Source organism: Calliopsis andreniformis, chromosome 10 (genome assembly GCF_051401765.1).
Source record: "Calliopsis andreniformis isolate RMS-2024a chromosome 10, iyCalAndr_principal, whole genome shotgun sequence".
Taxonomy (NCBI): domain Eukaryota; kingdom Metazoa; phylum Arthropoda; class Insecta; order Hymenoptera; family Andrenidae; genus Calliopsis; species Calliopsis andreniformis.
In genome coordinates, this window is record NC_135071.1 from 13,774,084 (window position 1) to 13,800,434 (window position 26,351).

The following is a 26,351-nucleotide window of genomic DNA, read 5'->3' on the forward strand; positions in this document are numbered from 1 at the left end:
TCCAGTGGGTCTCTTGCCCATTTTCCAAGCGAAGTTGTTGCGTTTTTCGCGCTGGCGAATCGATTCACTGGCGAGGTTGCAAAAACACGGACCGCTGTGACGTGGATGATGCGAGTTGGCTTGACTTTTCACTGCTTTTCAGAGTTAATTTTGCCGACGAAGCATCGAGGCATGCCTTACTGTTCCTGGTTTGATTTAACGCAGTTCAATCGTGGCCTCGTTCGCTGAGCACGTTTGTGACGAGGAAGAGCTTTAAAATCACCTAGGATCGATTGACACTTGGGATACTGTAATGGAGCCTACTGCGACGCAATGAAAACATCGTAGAATGGAGCAGGAATGAACGTGGAAATGGTTGAAGCTATGCAGCACAATTCTCTGAGATAGCCCTTTGTTTTTAACAAAATTGAATCTTAATTTGAGGCATATGAATTCTGATTACTGACCCTATTTGCTGTAATCTGGGAGCCTAACTGATGCTACTTCAGTTTAAGGCAGAATTAAGTCCAAATCTGAAGTAAACTTCTTTACCAAAGGAATGAAAGGGTCCTAGGAAAAGTGGTATGGACAAGTTCAAGTACCTATAGATAACAGTTGTGTTGCAAGGACAACTGGAGCTAAATCAAAGTGACCAAGAAGACCTCATGATAACCTACGTTTTCAGATCACTGACCCTTTGTCTAAACTTGAGCCCTTTATCTTCTTCTTCTATAGTAGATCAAATTAAGGCAATACGAGGTTCGCCTAAGCATGGAGTATAAGGCTAGTTGAAGCAAAATTTGCGTATAAAGTTCGGTGGCCGAAAGTATTATAATATAACAACCGTGGTGAAGTTTGTAAGCAGACAACTTAAGGAGTAAGAAATCTCAAAAGAATGGAACATAACTTTCATGCATTTGAAAGATGATGCTGGGTTTCTCTAGGTTCACTAATTGGAACCGAACTGCAAACCAAGAACAGGGGAAGGAGATCATGAGCTTGGTCACATGATCCCCTGAAACCGTCACCTTTAACCCCAAACTGGGTTCCGATAGATTGACGCTAACTGGGGAACATGACTGTTTCTACCTAAAGAGGAGCCTCTGTGTCAGCCACTTGCTGAATAATTAAATCCAAGAAGCTCAAGCACCCTAGATATGTACCCTAGATCCTAGAGGTTTAACACGATACTGCATGCCTAAAGTGCCTGAAACCTAATCGGGATCCCGAACCCACGTGTAAAACTAAAATGCCACATCGTAAAAGGTGGTTCTAACCCATGGTTCGGTTTTCACAGTCATCGGTAACCGAGTTTCAGCGTACAACAACCGCAACAATGGGCACAACAAATACTGACTGGACTCGGTATTATTGTTTCGAAGAGGCCATTCGTGATAGGTCACTTTCGTGGAGAGGGTGACGGCAGTAACTGCAATCCTGACAGTAGTAAAGTGGGTCGTTGAAAAATATCGACACGACAGATTTGATATCGGCTGGAATGATCACGGTTAAAACGAACGCGGCGAGTCGACATTCGGCGTGATTTCAAACGATCCTCGGACACGATCCTGGTATGTGTTGTTCTGGTCCTCGCTTTTTTTTTAGCGCATCGCGATATGGATTTCAATTGGCGAGCTTTAATCACACAAAAAAGGTGGTTTTAATGATTGCGCGTGAAGCAACATTGCCTTTTGTCGCAACTGTGGATTTAGTCGGTCGACTCATCGGTTTTTGGGTCCTTTTTACGGGATCGTCACTTTCTGTTGAAACAGGGATGAAGACTTTCAACCCTGGATAAGAGTGTGACACATTTTAGTACATGTATGTATCTCTTTAATACGTAAGCCTAAGAGGATTCAAACTCGGTAGTATACAGCTATTTTTAATTGTACGTAAATTGAAAAATTGGTCAATCAATTTGACTCGAAAAGCTCGTTGTTTTCAGTGATATTCCACAATGAGAACACTGTGAGCAGTAACATCGTTTAATGGGCCTCAATGCTCATTAGCGCGAAATTTGAACATTATTTCGGAGATGAGCAGTTCATGTTAAGGTTTTAAAAAGATTTTGAATAATTATCTGAAGTACAAAATATGATTGTTAAGGGAATGAAAATTTAATCAAAAAGTTATAATCAGAGAATTTTCGCAATAAAATGGAAAGAAATTTGTTTTTGGAAATATGAGAGGAATATTAAAATGTTTTTGCATAACAGAGATACATTTAATAGCACATTGCAGTGATTTGAATATAATATTGTAAAATTTTAATGATATTACACAATATCTCCTTTTAATGAAAAATGTCTAGAACTGGATATAATACCAGTGTAGGAATTTATTCCATGTATTTGAATTATACGTTTATAAATTTTTGCTTCTGAGAAGAAAATCAAATTGTGTAACTATTTTTGAAAAAGGAAATATGTTCAAATTTTCATAATACTAATTTTTTAACTAATACTAAGTCTCGTGAAAATGACTGCCTCTCTTCTAACCGTATTTCATTAGTAGACAACTTACAAATAAATCGTAAGGTAAATGAGACACTTGAAGATTGGAAGCCATTTTGTTTACCCATCGTGAAAGGAGTGCTGCATTATGGGAGCGAATGAGAACCACGGAGATAACCACAAATTCTTTCGGAGCTTCTCTTCTCTATAATAAGATATAAAAGAAATCGAACGTCTTATCTATTCATCTCTTCGTTGAAACTGAATTTCAAGTAAGCAAATAAATATCGACAACATGTACACAATAAACGGTCAGTCTAATAAAAAGAGTAGAGGGAAATCAATTATGCGTTAGAGAGAGGAATGTCTATTTCAATTCACGCCGAACGAGCCCGCTATGAAAGCCACGATTTATTCAACAGGCCTTTCAAAAATCTTTAAAGCCATGATATCGGAGAAATTTTTGTAGCCGAATGTATTTCAGCTTGAAAATGTTCGTACTAGGTTATACTATATAACTTCAAATTCCTTGAATTTGAGGCCATGAAAATCTGGAATCTTTCTTTTTCTTTTTTTTTTCCAAACACATGGAGAATCAATTGTTTTCGATAATCATTTCATTATTAATCCTTTTTCCAATAGAAGAGTTTCAAAATAATGGAACGAGTCGAAAAAGATTAATTCATTAAATAAAGAGGATTGAGAAGATGACATCTACTTTGTGATTTAGGACTGTGTTTCCATTGACTGTATTCGAAAGGTTTCTATGGAGGAGTAGTCAAGAGATGTGTTATCTAAGGTCAGAAGCGAACCTTTATCTTGAGTAGTGCCGTATATACATTGGTTCGGCAAAATACTTCTTTGATAGTGCAACCAGTAATTACGTGATAACAATTTCGAGTTCCAGAGAGGGCTTTCCAATTACAACACTTGCGTTTTAATTAATCACTTTTAGTCTGAAAATAATCCTCTTTGGAGCTCTTACATGTTCTGAGCAAAAAGGATACCACAGTTTTGGTCACGCACTTACAAAAAATATTCAAAATTCATAATCCATTTCCACTCACTGCTTCCAAGATTGACTCAGCCGAATCCAAGCAGGATATCCATGTTTGAAATCCTCCCAATATGCATACAACTACATCCGCTCAACGTACACGTAGCGAGGACTTGTTCTGTAACACCTTCAGAAGCATCGAGACACCGAACTTCACCTGACATAAATTTACATGTTTCGATTTCCATAGATCGTCCGCGCGACCTCGCATATTACACCATAACCGAAATGAATAATTTCGCGCGAAATATCGAGATGTTATTGTTAGATGCCTTCTTATTGAGTTTAAAAATAGAAAGCCTCAGCTGGGAGCGGGAGAATCCTCGAAGACCAAGTAAGATTGCAGCGAGCATGCAAGATAAAACGGTATAGCTTCGGGCGCATGGCAGACAATTTCCTCCAAGAGATGCCTTCGAGAGGAGCGATGCTCGCGATGCGTGTCACTTGCAGAATGCGAGATCGAGAATCAATTTCCGGTAAATGAACCGGAAAACAAGGATTTGGTGGCATCGCCGCGTGGAAATATGACTGCTTGCAATATTCGGACATGAAACACACCTTTGACAGAAGGTCCTACACAGGCTCCAGAGAATCGAAGCTCTAGCATCATTCAAGGATCATATTTCCAAATGCTGGATCGCGAGAAGAATCCCATTCTCCACTGGCTACGCAGCCAGTGTCTGCGAAAACAAGCAATTCGTGCCAACATTGTGTATAAATATGGCTGCTCCCGATATTTGGACACGGAACGCATACTATCAAATGGAGAGTCCGATCCAGACTTCAAATAATTGAAGCTTCAAACATCAGAGATCATGTTCGCCGATGCTGGATCACGAGGGGAATCCATTCCTCGCGTAGCCAGTGTCTATAAAATCGAATCGGTCCATCCTCTCCACCCTCGCTCTCTTCGCGGGAGGAAGCCGCATTAAATTGAGCGCGAGCGAACAAACGGCAGAACGGAGGACCACCCTGGAGCGAAGTCGTTGGAAAGACGAAAGTAAATAGATAAAGAGGGAATTCGATCGCGAAGGATACCCAGGAAGATCGATCGTCTTCATCCTTGGGCTTCCACACCCTAGCCTGACAGGTTACATTATGTACCGTACATGGGAGCCGCGCATGATCTTGAAGTAATCGTTCCAAGTGACTCGGAATATCTGAAGTGGATCCAGAGTTTGCTACACGTGTGGTCGATCCTGGTCTCTTTGCTATTCGTGCAGCATGAACAGTGAACACTTCTTTGTCGAGATCTTTTTTCGGGTACTCTGCGATAGTAACTTAATTTGGGGACTTTTTAAACGATTTCAGGTCTGGGTTAGGTGATGTTGATTCACAGTTTCAATGCTGAGCAAACTGGCGCTATTTCATTTCGAGGTGCAATAATAGGGTTGGACTTTCGGACCCTTTAACCGCGAAAGCTTCATTATTCTGAGTAGACGTAGAAGTCTGCTGGATCCTGTGAGCTAAAGTAGACCATGAGACTGCTTGGACAGCAGCTAAGCGTTGCTTCGCCAAACACTGTGACTCTGACCGATAAGCGGGTAACTGAACCTCTAGAAAGTAACTAGAAATCTTATCCTTGCTCTAATTCAGTTTTGACTGCTTGTATTCTTAAGTGCTGATCCTAAGCAGGATACAGCGCTGCATAATTTATGAAACGGGGTTCACATGCACGGTTGCCAATGCACTGTTGCTTAACTATTCATTTTATCAATTGTTAGTAAGAATTTGTGTTTACATACTTTATTAGCGAACATCATTAACGATTTAAAGACAGACAGTGCTGCTCGAACCGTGAAGAAGGGTTCACGCGCAAAGATCACGACACCTGCGCGAAGGAAACATCCCTAACGCGTCACCTTTTTATGTATTGATAGGGATTCCTATACAAAAGAGGAACACAATATTACGTGATCCTCGGAATAGGGTTGGCGCGCACGAACGCACACGTTCGGAAGTGCATCAACGACACGACGAATGCATACAAGAGAAGCAAGTATGGAGGAAATATAATGAAATTTGATCTCCATGCAAGGGTATTTTAAAATGTAAAAGAAAGATGAGTAATTTCATGCACAGGTGGAAAGGATAATTAATTCCTGTGTCCAGACGGAAGTTTGATTCAATTTTCAATAGGGATCACTCTTTTAATTATAACCTGTACGGTTTAAAGCTTCGACACACTTGTAGATATCAGGGCACTGAACGGTTATCGAATTTCGGAGGGAAAAAACGATCGACTCGGCCTTTTCGGTAACAATTTCGTTCACAGTTCGGATCCTCAAAGATTCAACTGTATTGTATTCAGATAGTTCCTTCGGTTGGGAAAACAATTGGAAAGTGGCGAGGAATCGTTTAGACAGGATTCGGCGGTTCGTTTCGTGTTTTATGTTTCCTGCTCGTTCCAATTGTAGACCAGCGCAGCGGAATCGATTGAAAATTCCGATTCATCGAACTCATCACAGAAAAACCTTCTTTTAATTCGTACCTTAGCAATCAATGCAAATCTACATGTAGTTCATGGTCCACTGAGTCGAAACTGGTTCCTAGTAATAATAGTACTAGCAATCGTGGTCATAAAAAAATTATTTTCCGATACTTCGTACGATTGTTTTCAAAAATTCATTCTCTGCTCAAGTTACTTGTTTGTTTAGAGCACAGTTATTACAATAATGCGATAAGAAATGGGTTACATTGTTATTTCCATTTTGAAGAACTTTTAATGATTCATCAATAAACAAGTTAACATCCAAAACGTGTCGCTGAATATGAACTCGTTAGCGTTTAGTTTTCTATTAGAAAATGTTACATGTGTTATAACAACCAGTCTCAGCGTCAAATGGTGTATTGGAAATCCCACCCTTGGACGACTCATCGAAGAGGTTCAAACACCAGCGTAAACAACCCTGTCCTCGCTGAGCTGGCACGCGGAAGATGAATAGTCGCGTGACCCATCATTCAGTCAGAGCATTCTCGGCTAACTTCAGGGCATCCGTCTTAATTAAAATTGATACCGACCAGGGCTGAGAATTTTTGAGTGAAGAGGGGAGGAAAACACTCGAGAGTGGCTAGGTAGTGAAGTAGCTGGACAGAACGAGCCGATTAGGGATTGGTTGGTAAAAGCAAGGGAACATTACCCAACAAACTGGAGGAGTAAGTTGCCTCGAGAACCGGAAGTCGGTGGAGCTGGCACAGCTGTAAGAAGCACCCTGTGACGAAACACACCCCCAAATTCGCCCTGCGCGATTCCCAGCGCTCCTGATTTATGGGACTCCCCGCTGACTGGGCCGAAGCCTGTCATGCGCCAGCGAATCAAACTGAAACGTGTTCGAGGTGTTTTTGTCGGCGATTCTCCTGTGATAGTGTCTGGAAAAATTTCATCAGCGCTGCCAATTCGATGCGGCTTGTTTCTCTCCTGGTGAAAATACAGAAAACAGGGAGGTCTAGTCCTGTCAAAGGCTGCAACGTATGTAATAACGGCAGTAGTAGAATTTGTTTCTAATTAAATTAAGTAAATACGCGGCTGCATAGCGATTCTTGTTGGAACGGAGGACCACTAATTAATTACGCGATGCCGCGTCCTTGCATTTGTATTAGTAGACACAGCGTGAGCTGTGTTTCAGAAATAAATGCAGAAATTTTTGCCATTATTCCGGGTCGTAAGTTCTGCAACTGTGGAATGTATTGAATTAAGTACGGTTGAAGAGAGTATATGAAATCTGTTACTAAGTGAAGTAACAATAGTAAGAATATCCATCGATATATTAATAACGATTTTAAAGACGTTTCATTCGTCCATATTGATAACTGTCTAACTCAGGGCTTCTCAACCAAATTTTCCCAAATTTTCGGGGCAATCTGAAGAAAAAACAAGGAAAAAACAAACAAACACGAGGATCAGAGGAAAAGAAAAGCGGAAGGAGAATCCTCCCAAACAGGATTATGAAACTCTGCTCTAGCTCCGTGCATGTGGACCCCGTTCGTGTGAACCCCATCGCGGGAGATAATCTTAAAGGAAACCACGAAATCAATAATTGTTCGTTTACTCGTGGTCGTCAACAATTATTCGATTATCCTCGAGCGTGTTTCTCTATCAGTTCCTCGGCTGTGTCTTTGATTAGTAGATAATCGTGATTCTACTGGCGTCGTTGGATGGAAGCGAATCGTCCTCGCGAAACATTTTCCAGAGACTCTACGCTACAGTATCTTTCAATGCTGTCACTAGTTAACCGATTGAAACAATATGATCACCCAGCGCTTCTGCCAACCCCTTTTTTAACGTTTTGGCTAGTTAGTAGGACAGGGTGAAATTCGCACAGATAATGATTAGCAATTTGAAACGAGCTATTGTTCCGAAACCATCAATTAAACCACTGACTGGCGGCTTGGTGCATCGCCAACGGATTCGGTTAGCTCGAGTCTGCGGCTCCTTGATAAAGAAACGATTGTGCCGCGGCACGAATGGGAACACGGCTTGTAAAGTATCACAGTGACACAGCTTAACGTACATTATTATTGTCCTGCAAGTATTGTTGCGATAATTACCAAATGCCACTGTGCATCGCTGATAAATTGGACATGGCGTGTTTCTCACAATAGCCTGCAAAGGAACCTTGTTGCTAGTTCAGTCGAAACTGACGTCGTGGAACAGTAAATAATTAAATTAATCAACGACAGTTTATCGAACCGTTCGAACTCAATTAAGGAGTCCAGAGAAACAGAAGAAGAAATCGCCTTTTCTTCCCTTCAGAAGAAGTTTCAAAAGAGGCCAGAAAAATGACCACAACTTTGCTGCAAGTTCCTTTTAGTTTGTGCTCGGAAGGTTCGCAAGCGTATTCTTAAAGGAGATTTTCTTTATTCCAGTTCTTCATCTTGTCTACGTTTCCCAACTACATACCACTAACTAGTATTTCTTTGAAGACGATGTTAAACTTCAATTGCGAGGAGCATGAGGATACTAATATTGTAACATGAAGATCGTAAAAAGGTGTAGACAACATTCAATTTCAACTTACTTCTACTACATACAATCTTGTTCTAGAACACGAACGCATCGTGCAATACCATCTTTTTTGTTTTTTTATTTTACGTATCTGAAGAATTTCATCAACCTCGCAGAGGTTAGAAACTGTAACAAGCTTCCTCAAACAAGATGGCGCCTACACTAAGCAGGTTCCACCACCTTTTCTACACAGGTTAACTAACCTCTTCAAGATTAGTGCTAGCAAGAAGCTTCTCAAACAAAATGGCGTCCGCTAAGCAGGTTTCATCACTTGTCTCGTGATCCACTTGCCATTAGCTTTGCATTTTGAGATTAGGTTGCACAGGGGACCCTTAGAGCCCCTCTTAGACTCTACGATCTTGAAAAGTATGCTGCGAAGTATGCAGACACATTGTGCCAGTGTTTGCAAACTGCAACTCGTCTTTCAGAGACTTGAATCTCCATTGAAAGCTGTCGCGGGAGGTGGGGCGCCATGGCGAATTATGAACGTCCTCTGTGCAAACATTTTCCCCGCGATAAGTGTAAGGGCAAATAGACGGTGCAATTACGTGTTTCAGCTAATGAACCAATCTCTGCTTCGTCCTTGTTATCTCTTGCGCGGCCGGACGGGCACAGCCGAGGCCATATTCAAGTATCGAGACGGTCGCGAATTTCCCGCAGGCCCTCTCATGTTCAAGACTACCCTAGAGACAGAAGTGATAGAACGAGTGAGCAGGGCTACCTAGGCGGTTTCGGGATGCGAAATTTAATAGGTGCCTGGTATCCAAGGATGACCAGTGGTCCTGCTCGAATAATTAAATTCATTTTCATGCTGCCAACCTACGGCCTCAGCAATAACACCCCTGCGAGATAGGGTAAATGAGCATAAGCTCGGTCAGGGAGGCTCGATTCTGGTTTCTTCAGTCTACACCCGTCTCTCCCTAGACACGTTTTCTTCTCATGAATAAAATTTTGGCAGGAAAAGGGGGAACGCGATACGATGAGTTTTGCAGGATTACCTCTGCGTGATGGTACATGCTAAGTCTGAGATTCATTATTGTAAGTTAAAATGACGAGCAGGTTGCGTACAGGATACTCGAGGTCTACTTTGTTCTCCTAATCCTCTGTTGTTCGGTTGTTCATTGTTTTATGTCCTCAGTAGTGGAGGATACAACGCCTGTAGAAAGGCACTTTTGGAAATGAACAGTTTTGTTGCTCGCGCTGCTTGCTTAGTAGTGTACTCTCAGAAATTAAAAAACACAATGCTAGGAATGAAGGTACAGGTGGTAGGAATCCTCCCTTTGATATCGTTGTTGCATACTGAATTTAAATGATCACATTTTTTTATATTCAGACAGACTACAGGCAAGATTCTAATCAATCTCGCCCGAAGATAAGACGTTGATAAATTACTTACCACGTCTGACGACAATTTTTATGTTTGCCTTCGCGAGATTAGGTTTGTAGGGCTTTAAAACTCCCTACTGCTGTATAGGCAAATACGCAATGCCATGATGCATCAGAGACCAGACCTTTAGAACTGAACCCTTTTCAGAGGTAATAAAAGAGGTGTAACTAGCTCAGGTTGTGCGACTAGGTCAGTTTATGTTTGCTAACTGTGTTTACACGTTAGATGGCTTTGGTGGTTCTACCCACAGTGAGAGACAAAGATAAGGAAGTGGGAGAAAGACTAAGAGATTCTAATTTCATCTATCGATGTTCTTTTAAGGACAAAATGGATTCATTCACACGTGTAGCTACGTTTAAATTAGCTTTAGTTAGGTGTAAGGGTAGGTTGCCTTTGATTTAGTTTTGATTTGTTCTGGTGCTTACCTCAACAAGGGCAGGTTTTCTAAATAAATTTGCGTACAACACTTATTTAAAAATTAAATATTAAATAAGTTTCCTACGAAACGCAGAGTCAGTCGCTGATAACCTCATAACCTCAACAAATATTGCAACATCTTTCGTTTTTTAACAGTATGTAGAACCCACAGAAAGAGAAGTATCGTTATTAATCCGCTGAACAATTTACATTCTAAATACAGTCATTTAATACTTGAACCCTTAATAATTATTTGAGTAAATCAAGGAACGTTAAATTGTACTTGATCTTTAAAATTATCCCGAAAATCCTTTTATTAAAGTTTAAAATCGGAACAGTTTGGCTACTTTATTTTAGAATATACACAGTAGATCTTAATGACCCGAACCTCAACAGATTCTTAATTTATTGCGTGATTCAGATAAAAAAAAAGGAGTAAAAAGATTGCAGACTTATGCATCGAGAAGAAATCGAGGGAACTTTGTGAAACGGCCACTTTGAAGTCCTTCCAATATTCTGCTTCGACGACGCAGTCGGCACTGAACCCAATAATGAAAATCACTCCTTTCAGCGAAGTGGATTGGTTCACCTTTTAGTATCACGCGTTAGACTCGTTATATTGTGCGATTGAATACTGTAACGCAATATTCAGCTGCAGAAAAGCGACAAAGCTTTTTTACAAAGCCAGTTGTACAAAGAGTTCGACTCTTGCCACGAAAATTCAATCATTTCGAAATTTAATTACCTGTCATCATTATTGTCAGTGAATAAATACTTCTGTTTCCTACAGCGAGTCGAAAGGGTTTAAGAGTGTAAAAAAATTGCTCAGAGATTAAAAAACTAGATTTGAATTTGCCTTTTAGTATTCTTCTTTCCACTTATTCGTAGTTTAGAAACTGAATGTGTGATCTTAAGCATTATTGATGACTGTCTTTAACCTCTAAAAAATGTTGCGATACCGAAGAATGTGATCTAGATGGATCTTAATGAATGCAATGAATTTTTATTTAAAAAAAACGCGAGAAGGTCGTGTACTTGCTCGTATCGGTCCGAGGTCAAGCGATAGTGGAATTCCAGGAAAATGGCAACGTCGCTCGCCTATAAAGTCATCCGTGAAGACGGAAATGCGGGATCGGAAAGGAGGTGAAATCGTAACTCGATACGGATTGTTACTGGTGTTCCGGAACGTCACACTTAATTAAAACGAAATGGAATTCCGGTTTGGAAACTACCATACTCGTTATGTCCTCGACAACCTGTACGTTCTCGATTTACGTAACGACAACGAAATTTTCATGAGTTCGATTAAAACAGCCACCATCCTAATACAAATTTCGAGGTAATAAAATTGTAAAGATATCGAGTCGAATATTTTTCAAACTCTGTGTATGCAAATTTGATTTAATAATAGGCCTCTAGAAATGTCTCTAGCGGAATGGCAGCCATGACTCGAGCGGATTCAAATAAACAGATGATCATCTGCACGCGAAGCGATCGAAATTCGATCTCAATCCAAACGTATTCCCTGGCTGGGCAGAGATTCTGTCACCAGAAGGGAAGAAACGAAATTCAGATCGTTGCAATGGGTTTTATGCAAAACTGGGATTGCCCCTGTATTATCCTGGCTTCAGTGGTAGCCAGATGGCGCTGCTCGTCACGAAGCGCACGCAACGTGGTTAATTAGCGTGGATGGATCACCTCAGAGATTGGTTTCCATAGAAATACGCGGGGAAAGAAGCAGTATATAGTTTCAATTTGAAGTAATTAGAGGAAAAAATGTCTTAAATTACCCAGGAGAAAATATTATTCTACATAGCTTTTGTTTAAAAGTAATCCCTTAGTTACAAATAAAAGGAAAAACGAAATTCAAATGGTATTATAATTAAATATTTGTTACGTTGGATTTATATTTCTGCGTTACGATAAACTCATGGTAAATAATCTAGAAGATTTGAAATCCTATAATAACCTTAAATAAGTACCTCTTGCTGAAATATAATCTAACCTAACAGTAAATCCCTTTTAGTAAAAAATATCTTAAAAAATTCAACTCGTCAGAATTTCAACAACCACTCAACCAAAATCAAGTAGCTCAAACTCATATCTAATCTTCTCGAATTATTCTTGCGTAAAGCTAATCCTGCATGCAAGAGTAATCGATCACTTCTTCAATTGCGAGTAGCCACAACGGAAAACATTGAACCTCGAAACGGAAGTACTCAATCCCAACGCGTCTTCGAATGAAACCTCGAGGGATAACGCGAGGGTTGTTCGTTGAAGGAAAGAAGGATAATCGCGAATAATTGGAATATATCGAATCGATCCATCGGTCTCGACGGATACCTTTAACGAATCAAGTGAAGGTACGAAGGACTAAGTACACGTATTTATAGAACAGGAGCGTCCTCGAGCGTAACATTGGAGTTTGTGATTGCTCAGAGTCGAAAAACTAGCAAAGAAATAGACAAGATGGAGAAGCCAGGCGCCTAGGGAAATTTGAGCATAAAAAGCTCTCATGATTCCTAACCTGCGTCTAGTGACTTTTGACCTATCTGGAATCTGTTAATTTCAATTTTACAGAGATTAACGTTCCTGCACGGGCCTTAGCCAATAGGAAGTAGAATATTTGGGGCGGATTTAAACGGGACCGCAGCTTCCGTTTAACTTTTACTCGAGTTGGAACAACGCTGGCTCGCCGCTATAATATCGCCGCGAGATTGTAAATTGCGGAAGGAAGAGGGCATTTTGCGCAGAGGATGGTTCGTTGTCGAGATACGGTGCAGTAAAATCGAAAGAAAGGAGGGGACAATAAAAATGAGAGAATATGGAAAAGAAACCGCCCTTAGAATTCTCGCTTCTTCCTTGGCTCGCGTGGAGCATGGAGCACGATGCGTTTTTAACGGTTGGTACGTTTCTATTATGAGAAAGAGTTGCGTTTGAAACTTTCCGAGACAGGGGAACTAAAATTTTCAAGCGAGAAATTATTTTAAGGTCGTGGTGCTGCAAGTTGCTTCGAACCTCCATGTTTAATCATGAGACTGAAATTGCACCTTCAAAATCAATAATGTACATTCCTTCGTTAACAGTGTCTGGTGGATTCTAATAGACTGGTTGCAGTATGTTTGTGACTTTAAACTAGGTTCCTGAGATAGGTCTTAATATACAATTATTCATCTTTAATATCCTAAGGTTCAAAGGTTGAACACAAGTAAATTGGGTGCTTCCCATGACAGACAAAATGAAGGCATGGCAAGTTAACGCAGCAAGAAGGAGTTAGTATCGCAGCCGTAGAATCTTGAACCAAGGAACTCGTAGAACTCGGAACAATAAATTTACTTCCATCCCTACAAGTACTTGCTGCACCGCGATACTTCCACCAAGCGCGGTTTTCCGTCATTCCTAAAACTCTATCCAATTACAGTGAAACTAGCTGAGGTTTTTCTCGTAATGAGAGACACTCGAGTCACTTCAGGATTTCAGTTTCCATATCTTCAGAGAACCTGGAACGACCCTGAATAATGACTCTAAACGCAGTAATAGGCCTCCCGTCAGTTTTGCACCTCTTCAATTCTGCAATTTGAGGGAATTAATCAAATTCTCTGCGTCCTGACAACTACTTTCACTGTTCCCGACGGCGAGTGTGGGACACCCTTAGTTTCCATTCGTTAACCAGCTTAATTGAAGCAGCGCAACAAGGGTGCTCGGCCGCAAAAGTGCTAACAGTTGCAAACGATTCACGCATCGTCGTTCAGCTCACAAAGGACTGGTTATGGCAGGGCGAGTTAGGTGCTGGCAAACTTGGGCGTGAGGAAAACGTGGATGTAGAAAGTTGTGGCTAACAGTCTCACCAAATGGTCAACGATCTGTTTCCCATTTCTGTGAAAGATAAGTCCTATTTCAGGATATAAAATTTCTCTGATTAAAACACTTGTGTCGCGACTCCTCTTTACCAAAACGAAAAGAAAAATAAACATTATGGATCCCTTCTGCAGTCTCCGATCCCAGCTCAGTATTCATACAAATGTATAATACGAAGAAATATTAAGACTGTTAAATGAGCTTCTCAATTTCTGGTAACACCAACAGGAAAGTAAGACTGTAGATCTTCCGCATAAATACGCCATCCTAAAGAGGTTAACGAACCCTACCATCACTTTTTCGAGACGACTCATGCATCAATCGCGTCACAATCCTCATCAGATCCAACTAGACGTGGCAAATTGTTGCCTTCGTAATGCTCGATGTCTCCGAATTCTCTTTTTCTCTGAGAGATCTCTCCCATGAGCGCACGTGTGGATGATTTGCAATTTCTCTCGCCTCTTTTTCCTTTACTGGTTTTACACCTCCGCGAGTCGGCTCAATCGGCGGAATTGCACATGTACGCGTGAAAAATGCCTGATGAACATTCGGCGAGGCGGAACGATTGGGCTGGTAGGTCGTGGGTACGCGCCATTGGCGGTCGCGCAATCGAAATAAATTCCATTAGGTAATAATTCCCTGGTAATTTGCGCTAATTCCTCTTCCTTCGTGCCTCCGAGCCCCGAGTAATTTTTTCCCCCGTCACGTCCCCGCTAATGACTCGTTCCATCACTGGGCTCCTTCCTTCAGGTCTCGCTGAGTCGCATAGCATCAGTAATTAGAGATTTTAATTATGCCGGTCGGCACGGGAGCCGATCGACTCCTGATTGGCCCCGACAAGCGTGCAGAGGGGGGCATCGTGGAGCAGCTACCTGCTGGCGCCTCGCGAGCTGAATGGCAGACACGAAATTGGCGCTGGTTGATCAGGTCGATAATTAGCTCGCGACATCTGAAAAGACCGGTTCAAAGTGCGAAGTCGAGGACAGGGATGCCAATCGTGAAGTAATTTCTCCTCCCGATAATTGCGTCACGTTATTTCGGCGAAGGTGTTGGTTATCGCGACAAAGACAGGGTGGAGGGGGGTGATGGCTCGACACCGATTCAACCGAGTGCCATGGAAATGCGTGAAGGCGGGAGATGGAGGCAAAGGAGCAACTGTAATGGGGAAAATGAGCTTGTTAACGGAGGGCTTAGACGTAAGTAGAAACATCACCGATAATTGGGACGTTAAGGTAATGCTTCCGCGGTGTCTGATGGAACAATCTAGTTTTTTATGGTGGAGGATTAGAGAGAGGATTCATTGTTGGCATTCCAATATTCTGCGTTAACTATTATGGGGGCGTTACGAAAACTGGTTCATGATGATATTAGGGTCGTTTTAGGAACTGGAACTGATTACAGTAAATTTTTGTCTTATTTTTTATGTAGAATCGCTACCTGCCCAGGCATACAACAATTATCTTTGCACCCTGTAATGATTATGTCCTACGAGAAGTTCCATGGAAAGAATTATCTCTATGCCTAGTGTTTTAATTTTGTGTCATGAGATAGACTTACATTTATACAGGCAAAATTTAGCATACAATTTTGTCTCGACCACGTATCAAATGTGGAGACCTGTCCAAGTTTGTAGATACCACTGTCTGTGTGAAGAGACGAATTCAAGACCCTCATATGTAATTTCAGAGACATATTTGTAATATTCTAGAAGCACTTAATGAATCTTAAGTCTCAAGCATACATATATCGAGACTATACTTATGTATCTGGCTTTGTTCGGCACTCCAGGTTAACGCAAATCGAATGATCACAGTATCCATCACTTAAATTTGAAGTTTCGAGGCATTTAAGTAATTACAAGCCCAGGTAACTGCATTTTAAAAAAACGAATGTAAATAGATTCTTGCCCAAGGTTTAGCCCCAGACGCGAATGCCTGTAACGCAGGTACTTCAATGGGACGGGAAATTAAACTGGAAGAGCATCAGCATCCCGGGGAAACTAAATTAGCTCGTGTTCACTCTTTCGCTCCCTGGACTTTCAAAAGAGTTTCACCTCGGGACCTGCAGTTTTCATTTTTCCGTATCGCGACGCGATTAAGTCGCGACGGCGGGCTCTAATGGAAACCAGGCTCAGGTGATCGATGCGTGATAAACATATAATCATGCGGCAGTTCCGTTGTCCTTGATGACAGTGCTTGACATGGAGCGACGTCTCCTTTGTTTTCCACGAAATTCAATTTCAAGTTACATGTTTGCATCTGAATCCACCATTTCATAAATGTGGACAGGAGCGTGATTGTTCCTGTATCTGACTTTGCCTAATCCAATTCCTTTCTTTCCTCGTATATTCACTTGGCATTTTACAATTTGATAATTATACTCAATTTTCGATTAAACAAACTTGATTTTATTTCCAAACTACTATTTTAATTTCGATAGTTTTTTAATTACGTATTTCAATACGTAACGTTAAAATTCTAGGTTAGGTATTTTGATATCACTGACTCGACATTTTATCTAATTCAAGCACTTTAATACTGTTAGAGCTGACTCTGAAGTTAAACAGTACAAAAATTAAAATTCAGTTTTAATTATATTACTCCAATTTACAGATTCTAGGTTATATCAAGGTTAGGCGTGACATATTAATACACTGACGTTTAGGCTACCGTCTGCTTGCATGAAGCATACCGACGAAAATTTTATTTTCAATTTGCGTTCCATTCTCTTCAAAGGATACTCAGCCTTTGTCCGGTTTGAGGTTATTTCGAAACTCACCAGGTCTCGAAAATGGCGTCAATCCATTTAATCCCATATTTGCACTTAGACACGACATTTTATCGTTAGTCTTTTTCCTCTAATTTGAATGGCGAGTTCCATGCGAGGTGCACCTATTTCCAGAAATGAAGGACAGATTATTGAAGTTTGCCTGCTATTACAAAATTAGAAGGCTTTTATCCACTTTGCATCCCGCCGTCTCCTATCTGGCGCGTACAGCGAAACAAAAGTAGCGTTTTCAGGTCCCGTGGCTCTCGTTGCGGCAAAACGCTGCTGATATACAAACAATGGGATCGGGGAAACCTTTCTCGTGTTTTCAGCGATTCATAACGCGGAAGCGAGTATGTGAAGGGCTTGAATGCGCGTAGCCGTGTGTTACTAACCCTCGCAGAATGAAAGTTAATACGTTCTCGATTTGAGAGACGGACAGATACAGGGAAGAAAAAGGTTTCCCCTTTTCATCGAGCGAGATAGCTGCGAGATTCTGAGAGATGCTGGGAGATCCCGGCGCGCCCATTCTGTCCGTGCTGTCGAAAGAAACCGGCTTTCTTATTGTCAAGCGGCAGCCTCGAAATCACTGTGATAACAAAGCCGCCGCGAGCTTTCCGCCGCGTCGCTTTCAATGGGCCGGCACGCTCGAAAAATTCGAACAAAACGAATTGCTGTATTGTTTGCGAAAAATTTCCGAAACTGCACGCTATCCGGTCCTAAACTTCGATAGATCTTGGGATTCGCTGCTCTTCGACGACTCGCGATTAGAGCGGGATGATTGAACTCAAATGTTAGGTTAGAACGTGCTTATCGTATTTTTCTTACACAAATTTTTTCACTTTCGAATGTTACAATATTCTAAGATCTAAATATCTAAATATTAAATATTTTAATTGAATATTTTTTAAAACATTAAAAAATATGAAACATTTTTTTAAATATTAAAAAGTATTTAAATTATTTAAATTTAAAATTTGAAAAAATTGTTAAAGTACTAGTTTTGATATTTTGAGACACATTATTTAAATAAAAATATAAGAAGATTGCATTAGTAGTCGGCTCCTCGGATAAGATTTTTGATACAAATATTTGTAACACCTGTTCAATAGTTAATTTTTCGCGGTACGTTCTTCGTAAGGAATTCACGTATGTATATCGCACACGTCTGAACCGAGGAGATGAACGCTCGTAAAACAAATTCTGTTGCGAGATTCTCCTTCGTTTCGTCGAAATTCCTCTCAGCTTGCCTTAAGTTTTCCTTTTCGAGGTATACCCTTATCTCATTCCTAGGTTAAGCACCTTAAAGCATGCCGATATTAAACGGCCGCCTAAATAATGTTATATTCGGTTAGCGAACGAAACACGATTCTCGAATATCTATCTTGCCATTCTTTCGTTAAATTTTTTTCGTTTTTTTCTTTTGAGGTTATGATTCATGTCGCTGGAAATGCTTTAACCGTGATTATTCAATATTTTTTATCGCATTACGCTCTGTTCATTCTGTGACCAATGGTTCGTGGAATCTTTGTTACGAGGTTCTAAAACGCTCGATAATTTTCAATAGGAAAATACTTTCTGTTTACTGTGCTTTAGTCTTCTCCGTGAACAGCTATTGCTGTCGTCGAAAATTGGAATTAAGATCTCTGAATGCACAGTAAGTGGTGTGTAAATTAGACTTACTTAGGGATTTTGAACTGGGGGAATTTCCCACTTCCTCTAAGGTGACTAAAATCACGTGGCTTGCAAAATGGAGGCGCAGGTACCATGGCGGCGATCGCAGAGCACAGTTGTAGGTTAGATACATTTGTAGCTATTTAGTTAGGCTTATAGGGAGAAAGCTATTGAACTTGTAATTTTTATACATTTGGAAAAATATTGATGCCTTGAAATACAAAAATCTAGAATTGACGAGTATAATCAATCGATGTTCATTGCTACTCTCCGTTTATGGTCCCTCACAGCATGCAGAGGTAGAGTCCTTGGGAGCGATGAAAAGCTAGGCTAAGTGATATGGAAGCATCCGAGAATCTGAGTACGTGTACAGTTCCCACGTACTTTTCAACTAACCGCTTTAAAATACCTCGCCTATCGCTTTGCAAATCTAATGGATCGAACCGATGCAATCCTTTCCGTCGATTGATCGAAACGTCGGGAACGGTGGAAATGCAATTGCCTCTGCCGTACTTTACCTCGGATTGCCACGCTGTCTAATTTAGGAATTGACCTCGTTAAGTCTCTTTGGACGTTAATTGAGTAAATGTCTTCTACGCTCGAGCCGATGCAAAAAATATTGGTCCCTAGTTCTTTCTTTCTCTGGCTCCTTGTGCATGTGACAGTTGCAGTTTCTCCAAATTGTATTTTCATTTCTTCATTGTTATTGACTCAAACTATTAATTAAATTAACTAGAAGTAAAACATCTGGAAGTATCGGAAAATCGCATTTATTTCGAATACGACCTGGCGTAGCAGTATCAGCTGCGAACATATATCGAATACAAAGGTCTGACTATCTTTCGAGACAACATTCTTCATAATATTTTACACTTAACTTTATCGTTTCTTCTGTATATACAAATTAGTGAGATTTTAGAACGATAAAGCAGAGCTCGGACAGGATAACAAATTAAAGCTCTAGAAATTGTAGACTTGCAATACGCAATAGTGAATGTAATGTTTCATTTACTAGTGCTATTTTATCGAGAAGGGATAACGAATTCATTCGTACGGTTTTATAAAAAGTTTTGATAGAAATTGGATTTCTTCAGCACGCAGGAGTTTCAGCTTATTGTACCGGATCCACTGAATCGCGTGATACGAGCGGTTAAAAATAATCTGAATGAGGTCGTGTTTGGTTTCAGTTTTATCGGGTGAATATAAAGGAAACCCGGGTGCTATTTTCAAAACAAATTCAATAAAAAATACAAATTTTTAATACTCAGGCGTAAATGTTTCAGCTAATTGCACCGGCTCTGAAGGGACTCCTGTGAAATCCCTCGCATATCGATATCGAGTGGCAAATATATATTTGAGGGCCCTCGAACGAAAGCTAATAACTTTTTCACAAAATATTTCGTGATGCATGGTACCATTACAAGAATAATGCCATTAAATTCTTCATGAATCTCTGAATGAAATGATAGCAAACTTTTTTAAAAAATGAAAACAATTTTTTAACAACATCGGCTTGAAATTTCTATTCGTATGAATTTGTATGAAAATCGGCTTCGAAAACGTATTTTTCATGTAATTTTGAGAGAACCATTGAGAGAATGCAAGGAATCAATTGGTGGCACCTGTGTCAAAGTATCGCACCTGCGCGCGATATGAGTGTCTATGCTCACTTAAGTACTCCTAGTGGCTTCTGTATTAGGTGCAAATAACATTAATGTATAATTACTTTGCCCTAATAAGTTTGCCATTAAATGTAATGCCTAGCTACGTCTAGGTTAAGCCTGGGTTATGCTAATTAAGCTTCTTTGTTCTATCACCGCAAAGGCTAATTCTGAGTAGATAATTCTATTTGTTGATTTGAATCCATAGACAAAGAGAAAGCTTCCACAATTTAGAGACCATGTCGAAAACCTTGGTCTCCTGGGATTCCTCTGGTCTGCCTTAGCTGTGTTCATGGGGGACTTCCAGCAAAGCCCAGGAGGCTCAACAGAGGATTAATCTTTTGCTGAAGATTCCAGAAAGCTGGACCTAGGTGTAGTATAGACATAGGATTCTTGGTGAAAAAGGTTTTGGTTAACGAAGGAGAGCGATGGAACACTTCGTTCAAGCTACTTTACAATTATTGTAGCGAAGACATGGATCACTCAACGTATTACTACCTTCTTGACATATACTACGAAGTGTCACGACCAGCTACTACAATCTAATGGAATCTTAAAGCATTGGCCTGTGTAGCAAGTCTGGGGCTCCTCCGACAATTGGTTTACACAAATATTGTAAGGGAAGAATAGCAGCTCGTAGTTCAGCGCATCCAGGTTAAAAGAAGAAGAAAGGGCAAAAAGAACAAGACCAAGGATGAAACGGAATTGGGCAAGGGAAGAAAATCGCTAGCGCTAGGCTCCACAGGAGTACAAAAGGTCGCTGAGTCTCTGAAACTCACTCTCTACCGACGTTTTGAAGCTTCAGAGCACAAACTTGAAGAAAGATTCTACGGAATCCTTCTAGACGAATGGTGAGTCGTCGAATCGCGGTCATGAGGCGGAGGAGGGAGAGTTCCAAGGTAAGGAGGGTATCAAATGAATAGAATCAGGGACAGGTTAGCTTTGATCGGGACAGAGAGTTAGAAACTTTGCTATGTGAGAGGGGTTAAAATCGTAGAATAAGTAGAGTCGCGTTAACTTAAATATTCTGCCCTTTCCTGAACCTAATTCAGACTCACGAAGACTGGAGGGTTGTTATGTAGAACTAATACGACTAACAGATCTGGAAGACAATAAGACTGATCAGAGATAATAATTGAACCCATGGAATCCTGTTCTCAAGTGATCCATACTAACCTTTGATTACCAGTGAACATTGACAGATCTGAAAAGTACTTACTTATATACGAAAACATTTCAGACCCTCGATCAGAAAGGCTGTAGCATGTGGGTGGAAGGAAATTAGTATGCTTAGTAGTACATATCACCAGTCAGCCTTTTTCTACAAAAACATACCCAGTTTTCTTATCAAACTGCAGAAAAGCCAGGTTGCCATCAAATCCGAATCCCATCGCTTCCATCCGCAGGTCGCAGTTAGCTTCTCATTAATCACGAAGCTGTGTCAATAGCCGTTCCTCACGGCTAATAAGATACAAACAAGGTAAATCTTTTTTAAAGCAGCAGCAAACGATGTGGGGTGGTGTCCGCCGAGGGTGGGCAGAGCAACACAGCTAGCTAGTTCCAGCGGTGCGGAAAAAGGCACGTAGACACAGCGGGCGGGCGAAGCGTCGGGAATTGACAGTAACAAGCGCATTTGTCGAATCGTTTTATCTTGGTGGTGGCTGACGGCGATCGTGGGAACGCGCGACCCACGGGGATTCGACGAAACGAGTCCTTGATACGGTTCGCCGAGTCTCGTCGATACCCGTGCCCTAATATTGCACATTAATATCGACGGGATGCGATCACTCGTGCAAACGCGTTTCCCGGCGAGCGGTTCCCAGCGATTTTCCTGCTCGGACAATGGCAAAGAGAGCACCAGGGGAAAAATTTCCTTTGATAATTGCATCGGAATTCCAGTCGGCGAAACAAATGAAATTTAACTGCAATCTCGACGGGATTACTCCGACCTGGAACGAAGTCGACAGCGGGACTACTGCTTCGAGAGATCCAAGAAATTTCCACAGGCGAAATGGCAAATGATCCGTAACGGCGCTGTTGGAAATTCAAATAAGGAAGTCCACCCCAAGAGGGGCGAACTTTTGTGCATCGAACACCGCTTAAGGATGAATCGCCGGGGATGAAAGAGTGAAACACTTCGAATCCCGTTGACTCGATGAACCATGGAGCTTCCAGCAGTTCTCACGCGGGGGCACTATTGTCATAACTAGAAAGGGCTTAAGACTTACTCTCATGCGCGTCTAAGGAGTCTTCGGAGTCTTCTACTTTGCCTGAGGCTGACCTCTGAGTAACGCGGAAGCTGCGTTGGAGGCGCAACTATTTTCCAGAGTATCATCGATCGAACTTGAGCCATATTAACCCAGACCTAATCTCGGATCAGACCTTAACGAACCGAACCTGGGCTTAACCTTGGGGGACTTAAGCGAAGTCTAATTATGGATTGGATCGAGGATGATGTAAGTGGCTGATGCTTGGAGACCTGCCTCTGCTAGTTGGCTTTGCAGGTGACTGTTAAATCGGGGTACGTGGACAACAGTTGCAGCGGGACCACCCGCTATCCCGCTCCTCTCGATCTTCAAACTGCTAAAAAGCGGAGCGGTCGATGCTTCCGAAGGATGGGAGCAGCGGTGAAAAAAAAGGAGCAGAGAGAAAGAGTGGTTTCAGTCGCTGACCCCGTAATGAATAACCCGGAAGAGCCTTCGGGCTTCGACTGAGATTGGACCCCTCTCTCTCTCTTCCAACACAGCACGTTCTTTTTCTCTGCGAGGCGCGACAGAGAGATAGAAGAGGAAGGGTGGATAGGTGGGGGTAATGGTCCACAAATCACAATGCGGAAGGACAAAAAGTTTGCTTCGGAAGAACGGAATAATATATATCTCTGAATATCTTTAAATAAGGCTAATAGCAGATCTAAATGGATTCCGATTTTTACTCAAGCATCCCCTTCGTTACTCTCAGAGATATCCTTCTGTGCTACGATAAAACCTCTTGCTGCAAACAAAGGGATCATTCTGCATTTCTCGTCGTACTTTCACGAGGTTATCAATGCACAGTCACCTCCCTCATTACTAGTCACGGGGGACTTCAATGTCATTCGGGTGGCTCACGAGAACATTTTGGTGAAGTCCATTAGGATTTTGTAACACTAATTATCAGCGCGTTGCAGTGTGTATCCAATTACACTCCAAAAGCGTTTTCCCTTCCATAACCTATCTCTTATTAGTAGGTGATCTTCTTGAGGAGAGATTGTTGCATTTGGACCTAGATTTTAGGTTATGTTCACCTACATTAACAATTTCTATTTTAATTGCGTATTGTGTGCAATTAATAAACATGTCCCTGTTTGAAAGTTTTGGGAAAATATTTTATAAGAAGCCTAAAAAGGCAAGCAGCCCGAAGACAATTAACTTTGTCTTTGTCCAAGGTGGAAGGGAAGATTTATCCATCGTGCTGGCACGGATGCCATTGAAGTTGATCTGTTTTATTTGTCGTTCGGTCCAGGAAATATTGCCTTGCGTCCTTACACTCTTCAAAACGTCTTCTCATCCCCATCCACCCCTTTTCATATCCTCCCTCTACTTCGCCATCTCCCCCCTCCGAATTAGGTTGGAAAGTCCTGGAATACAGGCGCGCGAGCCAATCACTCTATGGTCCTCGATTTCTTCTGCTCGATTAGTCTCCCTTTCCTGGATTTTTTCCAAAATTTCGAGAAAATCGATGTTGAAGTTTTTGTGACAAATGTGGATCGAACTAAATCCAGGCTGTACGTGTCAGTGACAAGATGGAGTGTATGGAAAGTAAGCGAATCTTTTTCTATGTGAATGATTTTATTGTTTTTGTTAGGTTATTTTAGTAACCAGAAAATGGGACATTGATTTTAGTTTAACCGAGACCTAAGAAAAGGACTAGAGAGATGGGATAATATCTGATCTCCAAGGCTCGCTATATCGATCCAGTGGATCATGGTTGGATCCATCCCAAACAACATTAAGAGTTACTTATCTCACAGGATAGAGAGGGCATGGCAAACATGGCCTTGAGATTATGAAAACTCGTCCCTCGATTTGGTCCCCTAAGTATCATTGATATACTATTGAAGCAACAAACTCTCAGTGGAATCTCTTGAGCTGAGGTCTGAGTTGAAGTCCTCCTAAGAGTCCACATCATTTACAGTACCTATGTAATAGGCAGTACAGGGTTCTATACAATCTTGAACTTCTCAATTTTGATATAGAAACGAATGCGCAATAAATCGTAATATATTTTTGATATAAAAATATTTAAAATATAAGAAGTAACTCTTTTATTATTTTCCCTTTATTTTCGTCACATTTTAAAGTAAAAAATTACTTCGTTTCAAAATTAAAAATTGCGCGATATAGGATTAACCTTCATCTAGCCGACACGATCATTTTTGATCCATTTGTTAACTGCTTCTGCAGCTAATGTGTTTGACCAACAGTGATCTGATTTGTGTGATCGTACGAGCTAAATCACATTTCTCTGCGGATTGATCGACGCCTGATTGATTAAGACTACGTCAAGATTGATTGAACTTGATTGCTTCCCGAAGCTAACTGAAGCCTCCAATTATAATTTATCGCTGACTATTGGATGCCTGATTGTTTGAAAAGTGCGCGATATCTCACTGAAGATTAACCGCCAACCCCAACTAGCTGGCACTCTCGGTGTCCTAGGTTACTCAGGATCGTCTCTCCATTTTCCAGTTCTGGCGTCCGTGTCTCACATTTGATGATACAAAAAACATGTCAGTGGCACGAAGGATAATTACCGAATTTCTCACTGTCAACGTGATTTTCTATGCTACTTTGCTTGCTGTTTGTAAATGTTATTAAAAATTCAGACACAGTAAATTTTCGTTATATGTTCATCGCTCAAGATCGATCAGGAACATATGTCGCATAGGAGGCAGGAAATTCTCACCTCCCTTGAACTCAGGTCCATTATATGGAATAGAATCACGTTTCAAAGGGAACCCCCTCTTCTCAAATTCTCAAGTGATGGGTATAGCAGTGAACATGTAACGAATAAAATATGGCGGACGTATAACGAGAATGAACTATATCCATATTTAATTGAATCTAAATGAAAACTGTCTATGCGCCCTATTAAAACTTACAGCGTCCATACTAATAGAGAAGAATCCAGGTCATGACAATGTTCCTTAATTTCCCGAAAATCAAGTAAATGGCAACTACGCGTGGACAACGCGTCCTCAATGTGTCGACAAGGTTAACGCCTGTGACAGCGTTCATGTGTAGAAATACGGCTCAATTCCACGATAGGAAGTCAGACGTTAATAATAGCGCTCGTTAATATTCGATCGGCGGTAGCTGCTGTTATGCGCACCGTGTCTGGCGCTAATTGTGAGGCCATTATGTTGGTAGCCTACAGGGTTTGTAGTGCTTCCTCCTCCTTCGCAAATTCTGACACTGCTCTCTGCTATTACGAGTCACCCAAATGGCGAAAATGCTGCTTGTTCTGCTCGACCAGATTCCCTTGTGCGGAAAGCTGATCACTAAATTCACCAATACACTCATGTTACCTTTTTCAGTGTCATTTGCTTCCATCTATAACAGGCGAGCAAGGAATAATTCTTGGGTCCTCTATCACCTAGTTGATCCGATTTTTCAAATCGAATGTAACTATCGCAAGTCTCTCCTGCGGCATGAGATTGCGTTTTGAAGAATAGGGTGTGTCTCATGCGACTTCTATTCTATGTCACATGGAAATGAGACTTATTCACCGTCGGGTGGCTTTCGAGACTTCAAATTGCAAAGCGCAGAGTAAACGGTATAATAGACCGTGAATCTATTCGCTTTACGAGTTCAACAACGTGGATGCACTTACGCAATGCTTTCATCTGCGATGCAGCTCGTTACAAATTGGATTAATTCTAGAAGTTTAAAATTCGATTAAATATGAAACGGAATTCCCCATCTGCCTCCTGAAAAAAATAGATATTACGTTTCAATTTGTTTGCCATTTTAATTAATTCTTTCTGTAGCGTTTTAATTTGTTTATTCCGCTCCACTTGCTGTCGTTTATCATGGAACGTTTCGCGTCGATAAGC

The 26,351-nt window shown here is 41.1% G+C and overlaps 1 protein-coding gene and 1 long non-coding RNA gene across 4 annotated transcripts in view; one reads left to right on the forward strand and one right to left on the reverse strand.

The window, feature by feature from the left end:
• The window catches only part of Fur2 (furin-like protease 2), a 213,005-nt gene that overhangs the window by 17,755 nt on the left and 168,899 nt on the right, over window positions 1-26,351 (reverse strand). The gene's annotated exons all lie outside the window — the stretch shown is intronic.
• LOC143184284 (uncharacterized) lies at window positions 11,519-12,145 on the forward strand. Its single transcript, XR_013002755.1, has 2 exons — window positions 11,519-11,637; window positions 11,710-12,145. It is a non-coding gene; the product is annotated as an uncharacterized LOC143184284 (long non-coding RNA).